General features: G+C 49.1%; 1 long non-coding RNA gene across 3 annotated transcripts in view; it reads right to left on the reverse strand.

Moving 5' to 3' along the window:
• Positions 1-1,852: 1,852 nt before the first annotated feature.
• LOC139036353 (uncharacterized) overlaps positions 1,853-10,040 on the reverse strand; it is an 8,264-nt gene continuing 76 nt past the window's right edge. Inside the window, exons 1-5 of one of the 3 annotated variants that reach the window (XR_011489098.1) lie at positions 9,883-10,040; positions 6,403-6,626; positions 4,888-5,035; positions 3,000-3,140; positions 1,853-2,574 (exon numbers count right to left, since the gene is read on the reverse strand). The exon at positions 9,883-10,040 is cut by the window's right edge and continues 76 nt beyond it. This is a non-coding gene — a long non-coding RNA (uncharacterized lncRNA). Of the gene's footprint in view, positions 2,575-2,999; positions 4,156-4,887; positions 5,036-6,402; positions 6,627-9,882 lie in introns of all 3 variants that reach the window. The other 2 variants (XR_011489099.1, XR_011489100.1) reach the window with 2 other exon arrangements.

Here is a 10,040-nt window from a genome sequence, read left to right on the forward strand (position 1 = left end):
TGTGCATTATTTTTGCTACGCTAAACAACACTGCAGTGAATCACCTTGTGCCTATATCTTGGTGCACAGGTTTGCTTGCTTCCCCAAAACAACTCCCAGAAAGAGAATACTATAAAGATTGTGTTCCTTACAGGGACTTTTGCTGCATCTCGCCAGATTGTTCCTTCAATGTACCTGTTTATGGTCCCTTCAATCTGAAAAGGCAGTCATTTTCCTCATACCCTTGCCAATACTGGTTATTATTCTTTTAATTTTTTTTCCAAACCAGTATTTGAAAAATGCATTCTTGTAATGTTTCCTTCCATTTGTTTGATTACCCATGAGATTTATCACTTTTGACACGTACTGGCCATCTGTATTTCTTATTAATATTTTATCAAATGCCTCTTTAAGACTACCCTTGGCCTTTTTCCCGTGAGGGTGTTACTCATTTTTTGTTGATTTGTGCAAGCTTTCTACAATCAGTTCTTACACACTTCTACCCAGAGAACACTCCCCTTCACACATGTGAGAAGTTCCTGCGTGAATGCTTTCGTGAAACTGCTATCGAAGTCAGGTTCCTTCCCAATGGTCTTTAAAGGAGAGAGGCCCCTCCCTGAAGGCAGGGTGGGGAGCTAGGGGGTGCCCCTTGTGTGAACTGTTGAAACTGGTACTAACCGAGAGGACTGAGCTTGCGTGTGGCAGACAGGACGTTGGTCCCTGGTTGGACACTGGACCCAGAAACTGTGAGGTGGGGAATTCAGTGGTGCTGAACTCACTTGTGTTGGTGAAGCCAACACAACCTGGAGGTTCCCCCAGGCAGGTAACATCAGCTCAGAGGCCTCCTTAGGAATACAGATTCTCAGGCCCCAGCCCAAGAGACTTGTAAGCACTTGTGAAAGTGAAAATGTTATTTGCTCAATCATGTCCAACTCTTTGTGACCCCATAGACAGTAGCCCTCCAGGCTCTTCTGTCCATGGGATTCTCCAGGCAAGAATACTGAAGTGGGTTGCCATTCCCTTCTCCAGGGCATTTTCCTGACTTAGGGACCGTACGTGGGTCTCCTGCATTGCAGGCAAATTGTTTACTCTCTGAGCTACCAGGGAAGCCCATAAGCTCTTATAAGATTTGGTAAAATATACAGACATAAAATTTCCCATCTTAACTGTTTTTAAGTGTACAGTGCAGTGGCATTAAATACATTCATACTTGTGCAACCATCACTGCCATCCATGCATGAAACTTCATCTTCCCAAATGGAGACTCTGTCCTCATTAAACACCAAGTCCCCGTTCTCCCCACCCCCAGCCCCTGGCAGCCACCTTCTGCTCTCTGTCTCCATGAATTTGCCTGCTCTAGTCCCTCAGGTAAGTGGAATCGTACAGTGTTTGTCCTTTTGTGTCTGGTTTCTCTTACCGAGTGAAGTCTTCAGAGTTCATCCCTGTTGCAGCAGATGTCAGACTTTCCTGCCTTTCCAAGGCTGAATAATATTCCATTGTATGGATGGACCACATTTTGTCTGCTCATTCATTCACTGATGGAGCTGAATGCATTCTGAGGTGCTATATGAACAGGGTTTCCTGGGGACGGGATGCAACACAAATTGTAATCGGCATTTCTGAAGTGGGCTTTGCAGCAAGTTCTGGGCCACTTGCCCTACAAGCCAGGCTGTTCTTCTTCCACTGTGTTCAATCACACCGTAAAGACAAGCCAAAGCTCCAAGGGCTGGTCTCAGTGAGTGAGCCCCACAAATCTTATAGAAAGTTTTCGAAAAATACAAATTCTTCATTTCCCCCTTTCTAGCCAGCTCTGCCCTCCACCCACCCCCACCAGCATCAGACAGCAGGACTGAGTGGGTATGAGAACCTCTTGGCTGGGGCCAGGCCTCCTCAGCTGGCCGAGTTCTGACCCCTGCCCCACACCTCTGGTCTCTCCTTTGCTTCCCCCGTCCCTGCACCATGGTACCATCTTTAATCTGTTATATATACTCGACTTCTCACCTTTGGAGTGAGAACTCTGGGGCTAAAAGCCTGCATTCTGTAGTTTCTCATTCAATAAATAGTTATTGCATGTTACTCTGTTCAAAGCACTGTTCTTTCTGGGTACAGAGTGTACAGCTGGGAACAAAAGAGACAAAAGCCCCACCTGTATCAGCTTTCTTGTTGATGGGGACACAGATCATAAACAAGATAGGTGAGCACGACTTTGGCTGGAGATACATATTAAGTATGAACAGTAAAGCAGGGGAGAGTGGTAGGAATTCTGGAGGTGATGGTGACCTTTTAGAGAGGGAGGCCAGGGCAGTCACCACTGTTATGCAGTTGACCATGGAGTGGAAATGGGAGGAAAGGGAACAGACATGTGGTGGGTATGTAATAGAGGAGCACATGCAAAGGTCCTGGGGCAGGAACCTGCTGGATGCCTTGAAGAAGCATCAAGGAGCCCAGTGTGGTGGGGACAAGCAAGTGAGGCAGAAGAGGAGAAGATGAAGCCAGGAGAGCCAGCAGGATCAGACCATGCAGGGCCCCGCAGACCAGTGCTGCCCAATAGAAACATCCCAGTCAGATGGACTTCTCTATATTCCAGTAGTGGTACTAGAAAAACAAACAAACAAAAAAAGAAAGGTGAAATTAACTTTAATATATTTTATTTAACCCAGTATATCTGAAATATTATTTTTTCAATATATGTTCAAATTACTGATGGGACATTTTCCATTTTTTTGTACCACAAGAATGGAGCCTCCAGGGCTGGGGGAAGCATTGTAAACAGAGACAGACAGACAGATAGATCCCTAAGATGATTCCTCACGTAAGTGCCTGGTTGTTCAGTTGCTAAGTCGTGTCCAACTCTTTGTGATCCCATGGACTGCAGCATGCCAGACTCTTCTGTCCATGGGGTTCTCCAGGCAAGGATGCTGGAGTGGGTTGCCATTTCCTTCTGACTGAACTAAATGAAACTAGGCTCTTACAGTGTCCTTTTGAGGAAGAAAGGGTAACACATTTGTTGAAGTACTTACGTATTCAAGAAAATTCCGGGGGAGTTTAGACAGTGAAGTAATAGTGAAAGAGACACAGAGTTATTCTCGGTTGGCTGCTCAGCACATCGGAACGGTCCCTCTGCCAGGTCTGGTTGGTTGGTTATATTTCCCAGGTCAGAGCTGGGGGTCAGAAGGAGGGGCTGTCACCAGAAAGGTTAGAACTCAGAGAGGGCACTCCCTCCAGGTGAGCGGAGCCCCTCTTACTCCCTTTGGTGGTCCCAGGCCTTTGCTTCAGGAAAGACTGTTGTCAAAGGGGACATTTGTCATTCAATGCTTCCCAATGCTTGACCCAAGGTTGACATCTCAGGACTCAGTGGGGCTCATTCTGGTCAACAGCTCCCCCATCCCCATCAGATTCATCCAGCATCCAGGCCAGAGACGCAGAGTTACTTGTTCATATTTTCTTGATAATCTAAACGGAATGCTTTTTAAAATTTGTTGGAATTTTATTTTTAATTTTTTAAGTATTGTTGATTTACAGTGTTTCAGGTGTGTGTGTGCTCAGTCGTATCTGACTCTTTGTGACCCCATGGACTGTAGCCCACCAGGCTCCTCTGTCCATGGGATTCTCTAGGCAACGATACTGGAGTGGGTAACCACTCCCTTCTCCAGGGAACCTACCCAGGGATCGAAACCACATTTCCTGTCCTTTCTGCTACTTTGCAGGTGGGTTCTTTAATGCTGAGCCACTTGGGAAGCAAAGTGATTCAGAATGGACATCAATTTCCTAAAGTTGGAAAAGGGTCAAATTCAATTCTGCGATTGTATTTACACATGGTTAACATGCATCCCCAGCCTCCCGGGCCAGGGTGTCTTGGATCCTGGGCAGAGCCTGACCCCAGGAGCGAGCAGGGCCTGCCCAGGGAAGTGGTTCAGCACGTGTGTTTAGAGGGGAGGGTGAGGTGTTGGTCAACGAGAGTTCACAGGTGGATGCTGAGGCTGGAAAGGAGATACTGAGAGGGGTGACCGCAGAGAGAAGCCGGGTCCAGGGACAAGTGAATTGGTTGCTGGCCCAAGTGGCTTGAAAAGTCCCCTTGGAATGTGCTCCGTGTTCGTGGGACCCACTTTATCATCACTTGTGTCAGCTTCACCCACAGGGTCATGGCTCGTTTCTGATACAGGAAGCATCACTCTTCTGAAAGGAAGACAGTTCATGAAAATAGCACTTCCCTGACAAGGTGGCAGGTGAGGAAATGGCCTGAACATGCATCCCTTACAGATCATGTTAGATTCCCCAATGAAAGTGCATCCAGAGGTATAAAACAGAATATTCACATTTAAGTAGGTTTTACTTTGGAAAGCACTGGATGCATTTTCTTCCCTTCATGGATCTGCCTCTTTTTCATGTTCTGCCTGTCAAGTGTTACACATGTTTGTCACCCACCCATGTATGGGGTGTGTGGACATCAACGAGGAAGCCAGCTGGGGTGAGAGCAGGTGGTACCATGTAGCTCCACGAGGGGCCCGCCCTCCTCAGGGGGCACCCGGCCGGACTTTCATGGAAGTCAGACAGCCGTCAGCCCTGTGGGAGGCGGGACGCTCGCGTAGAGAACAGTTACTCGGTGGTACCCAGACGTTTAACCTCCTTGTCAGTGGGGATGCTTGTTCGCAAGGGGATGCTTGTTCGCAAGGGGATGCTTGTTCGCAAGTGCTGGTTGTGTGAGACAGCGAGGGCTGCTGTAACAAATACCACAGGCTGGGTGGCTTGAAACGGCAGCCTTTTTTTTTTTTTTTCTTTTTTGAGGTTGGAATTGATTTTACTGGGGCAAGCGCAGCAAACCTGCCATGGTTGGGTTAGTGTTCTGCCCTTGGAGGCAGCTGAAACCAGGTGCCTCCACCCACCACCTACATGCAAAGAGTAGCAGACCTTTAAACACAGTTCTGGAGGTTGGACGTCCAAGATCAAGGTGTGGGCAGGGTGGGTTTCTCCTGAGGCCTCTATTCTGCTTGCAGACGGCCGCCTCCTCCCTGGGTCCTCAGCTGGTCATTCTGTGCACGATGGTCCTGGGGTCTCTCTGTGTTTTAAGAACACCAGGCAGATTGCATTAGGACCCCTGAAGGCCTCAATGTAACTGAATCCCCCCTTTACAGACCCACATCCACACTCAGTCTCATTTCGAGGTGTGAGTGTGCAGGGCCACAACTGATGTCCCCAGCAGCCACTCTCTGTACTTTCTATGTCAGTAAGACTTACTGATGTCAGTAAGGCATCTGTTTTTCTCAAGGCTATATGCATTTCTACCTCTGTCCACTAGAGGGAAAACTTTAAAAGCACTTATTTTCAAAACGTTAGTCTTTATTTTCAACCCTTTCTTGCCTACATGGTTTCTTTTTAAAGGGCTTTCCAGGTGGCTCAGTGATAAAGAATCTATCAAAGCAGGAGACACAGGTTCGATCCTTGGATCAGGAGGATCCATGGAGGAGGAAATGACTACCCACTTCAGCGTTCTTGCTTCGGAAATCCCATGGACAGAGGAGCCTTGGCAGGCTACAGTCCATGGGGTTGCACAGAGCCAGACACGACAGAGCACTTACCCACTTTCTTTTTTAAATAAAAAAATTGTCAGAAACAGATAAGAATATGCTGTTTATTGACATCAATTATTAACAGTTCAAGTCTCAAAAGGCTCTTCTTCCCTTTCTTTGAAAGTTCAGCATCATAGACTGAGATGATTTCCATTCCTGATTGGGGGTGTCTTGACAATCTAAACATCAATGCAAAAAGGAAATTGAGGAGCTTGGTTTTTAGGGGTTCCTGGGAGGCTTTCTCATGTTTAGTAGGCAAAATGGGGGTGGCATGAAATCTGACGCCAGAGGTTCCATCTTTTGATACTAGGGTACAGAATGTCTGCGTAAGACATGTGTATCTGGAGAGAAGCTGAGCACATGTCAGAATTGACTGTGGCCAGAATGGCAGTAGTGGTAAAAATCCCGCCTGCCAGTGCAGGAGACATAAGAGACACAGGTTAGATCCCTGGGGTGGGAAGATCCCCTGGGGAAGAAAATGGCAACCCATTCCAGTATTCTTGCCTGGAGAATCCCATGGACAGAGGAGCCTGGTGGGCTACCGCCCATGGGCTCACAAAGAGTCAGGCACAACTTAACACAGAATGAATGGGCAGAAAAGAGCACAAAGACAATGCCAAGTGCGGCCAGGAGCTGAGGATCAATGGAGAAAGCTCTGAAGTCAGCACCAGAGCTGCAGAGGCTAGAGAGGGGATAGGCAGAGGGACCCGGGCCTCTGGGTTCACATCTGTGCAACTGAAACAGAGCCACAATTCACATGGTGGCTGGCCAGGAGGGTCCCCAAGAGAAGCAGCATCCGTGCAGCACCAAGAACACAGTACAGACCGTCAAGATTCCTCTTCCCTCTCTCGCCCACCTTCTCACGCTAGGCTTTCCCATCAGCCCCGCTCAATGGCATTTGTGCCCTGGAAGGAGTGTGTGCATCAGGTATCCCGTTGCAGTGGTCAGAGCGGGCAGAGGGTGTGGTGGGGACAGACTGCCTCCCAGAGTGGGAGCTCCTGGGCACTGGGGCTCAAGGCAGACTCAGGCTGACTGGCGGCATCAGCTCTTTCAGAAGGCACGTCCAGGCTCGCGCCAGTCCTGCAGGAGAAGCAGAAATGACAGACGGGCTGGCCGGAGGCCCAGGGAGTCTCCTGGGCCCCAGGGTCCATGGCACCAGCCGACCCCTTCACTGTAGGCACCATGGTCAGAGGATGGTCCTGGTCTCACCCCTGGCTTCCAGCTGCTGCCTCGTCCTTTCAATCACGTTCCCCTGAAGATAGCTTCCTTTTGGGTACTTTTCAAAAATATTCTCTGTTAGCACATAAACTACTGCTTATTTTCCTTTTCTAGTCTTTATTTTTCCCTCTGGTCTTTGGTTTATATTGTTATCCATCTTTAACTGCCTTCATTTCCTTCCAGCCACTGTTTAAAATTGTTCTGTTTATCTTTGCCTCAACTTTTATCTTTTAAAAATTCCTTTTATCGTGACTTGTAAATCATTTTAATTTCTTTACGCTGACATGCTTTTATTATCCACATTTTAGTTTTCACCTATCTTAATCATTTTTTCCCTAAAAACAAAACATCCTTTTGAATTTACATCTTAACATTTTGTCCCTCTTAATCTCTTTGCTGTCGTTGTCACTGTTCCTTTGAATGTCTTAGTTTGGGGTCGTTTCTGCTTTACTCTTTAACTCTGGTTTATACATAGCGAGCAAGATGTGTCTGTCTCCTGACTTGTCTCACCTCCTCTGAAAGAGCATCGCCTTTGCTACGTGGCACCATACTCGTTGTTTTGCAATTGAGTCCCGCCCCGTAGGCATTTAGCTCAAGTGAATTCAACTGTAGGAACTCAAGGAAAACCATGCCTACAAAACATGGGTTCTGTCGGCCCTCCCCACCGTACACATATGCCCTGGAGTGTGGATCTGGGCACGTGTGCACCTATTCTGATTCTCATGCTGGAAACATCGCATGCTGGGAGCATCTCTCACACCCACGTTTCGAGCAACAACTGTATTTTCTGTACAGCCTGACCTCAGAATGCAAGCCACGCTGAGTGCTTTCTCGGTGCTGAGCGGCCATCTGTAGATTGCTGCGGGGGGCTGGCTGCACTGTTGCTACTTAGGGCGCATGGTTTCAGATGCCAAGGTACCTACCACTCCCCGAGGGACTGTTTCCCCTACAGATAGTGTTGATCATGCTTGATTTTCTCCTTGACGTTGACTTGAAAGGCTACCTACCTGCTGCCTGAGATGTGAGTCTGAGCTGACTCTCCTCCTGCTCAGCAGGAGCTCCTGGAAGAACAGACCACATCTAATCGTGCTTGTAGCCCAAGGGCGCTCCTGGCACGCTGTAAGCCACGAACGAGCGGGATGTGAGAGTTGGACCATAGAGAAGGCTGAGCACCAAAGAATTGATGCTTTTGAACAGTGGTGCTGGTGAAGACTCTTCTGAGTCTCTTGGACTGCGAGGAGATCAAACCAGCTCATCCTAAAGGAAATCAGTCCTGAATATTCATTGGAAGGATTAATGCTGAAGCTGAAACTCCAATACCTTGGCCGCCTAATGTGAAGAACTGGCTCATTGGAAAAGACCCTGATGCTGGGAAAGGTTGAAGGCAGGAGGAGAAGGAGACGGCAGGGGATGAGATGGTCGGATGGCATCACCCACTCAGTGGACATGAATTTCAGTAAACTCCAGGAGTTGGTGAGGGACAGGGAAGCCTGGTGTGCTGCAATCCATGGGGTTTCAAAGAGTCGGACACAACTGAGCGACTGAACAACAACAAAGGAAAACCACAGGATTATAATGAAGTGTCAGGGTTCCTTAGCTGACCTGCTCTAGAAGGGCGGGAGTGGGTGCAGATTCCAGCCCTGGAGAGGGTGCTGTGGGCAACCTGAGCCCACTCCTGCAGGAGGGTCAGCAGAGGGGGAGGGCGGCCTGGGGGGTCATTCCAGTTCGCATCCTTCCCCTGAACCCCGCCAGTGTTACCTGGTGACACCCGGAAGCTCTCCCAGGACGCAGGGTGAGGTGGAGGAAGATGGAAGTGGATTTGTGTGGGTCTAACAGAAGACAGCCAACACAATCCTCTACTTTAAAGAAAAAAAAATGAAATTAAAATAATTAAAACCAGAGCAAAAAGAAGAAAAGGGATACATTTTTATTTTTTTAAAGATCAAAACAAAAACCACAGATTGGGAGGTTACAAACAGGCCCTTGAGCAGAAAAGATCCCTAAGATGATTTGACTGAACCTGGCAGATGCCTTATCTGCATCATAATTTACTGCCAATAATTAAACATGGGGAGATTTTACACAGAAATCTGGATTTCCTGTTTTTCTCGAACAATTCCAAAATCTGACGTCATGGCCCCATACCTGGAGCTGGGGAACTGCTGCCCCCTGGTGGGTCGACGGAGATGTGCAAGGTCCCCGCCACCCGCCTGCTGTCTCACTCACCTGGGGTCACTCAGATTTGCCCAGAGAGGCTGATGGAGCTAAAATGCAAAAATGATTCTGAGCTTTCAGAAACTGTTCAGGGCTCTTGCATCATAAAGATACTGTACTGATTCATCAGAAGAGGAGACTGTTTCTAGTTTCAGTTTCTGAGGAGAGACTCAGCAAGTCCTTTTTCTCCTGTGGTTTTCCATGCTCACAAGAAGCTCGCCCAGCAGAGGGAAGGGAGATGGGAGTGACGGCTGTAAACCCACACCATGCACGTTCCTGCTCTCGGGACCTGGGTGCTGCTGAAGACCCTTCCACGGCTCCCCATGGCCCCTGGAACAAGGGTTCTCAACAGGGGGAGATTTCTCCACCCCCACCAACCGGGGGCGAGGGGGCCATCTAGCAATGCCTGGAGACACTTTTGATGGTCATGACTGGTGAGCTCCTGCTGGCATCTTGTGGGTGTGAGCTACAGACGCTGCTGAGCACCCCCCAGGGAGTACAGGACGACCCTCCACCCCACCCCACCCTCGACACAGACCCATCTGGTCCTCGATGTCAGCCATGCCAGTGCCAAGAAACCCCGCTCAAGAATAAAGTCCAGGTTCACTCAGTGCCCTGGGGACACCCCCAGTGCCGGCCTGGCTTGTGTCAGCCACCCCCGCCCTCTCCTCTGCTCCCCCCACACAGGGCACACACTCGGTTTTGTTTGCCCACAAGCTCTCTCAGACACTGGGGCCTCTGCATATTACGGTTCCTGCTCCCTGGAGCACCTTCATCTGCCCGGGGACAGCCCACAGCCCCAGGCCTCACCTTAGATGGCACCACACGTCTTTCGAGGTGCTCCTGCCCCAGCCCCAGGCTACTAATGATCACCCTCCATCGTCCGCTCTGGTCTAAATCTTACCTACTGTGTCTGCGGTACCGATGGCCACTCAACACTGTTGGGTGAACACGGGGCCACGCCCTCATCTCTAGTCGCCTCAAAGAAATCAAATTCAAGTCCTCCAGAGCTGGCCTCTCATCTCCAGCATCACCCGCGGGAAACACACGGCTCCTGGGAGG

The sequence above is a fragment of the Odocoileus virginianus genome, chromosome 8 (assembly GCF_023699985.2).
Source record: "Odocoileus virginianus isolate 20LAN1187 ecotype Illinois chromosome 8, Ovbor_1.2, whole genome shotgun sequence".
Taxonomy (NCBI): Eukaryota; Metazoa; Chordata; class Mammalia; order Artiodactyla; family Cervidae; genus Odocoileus; species Odocoileus virginianus.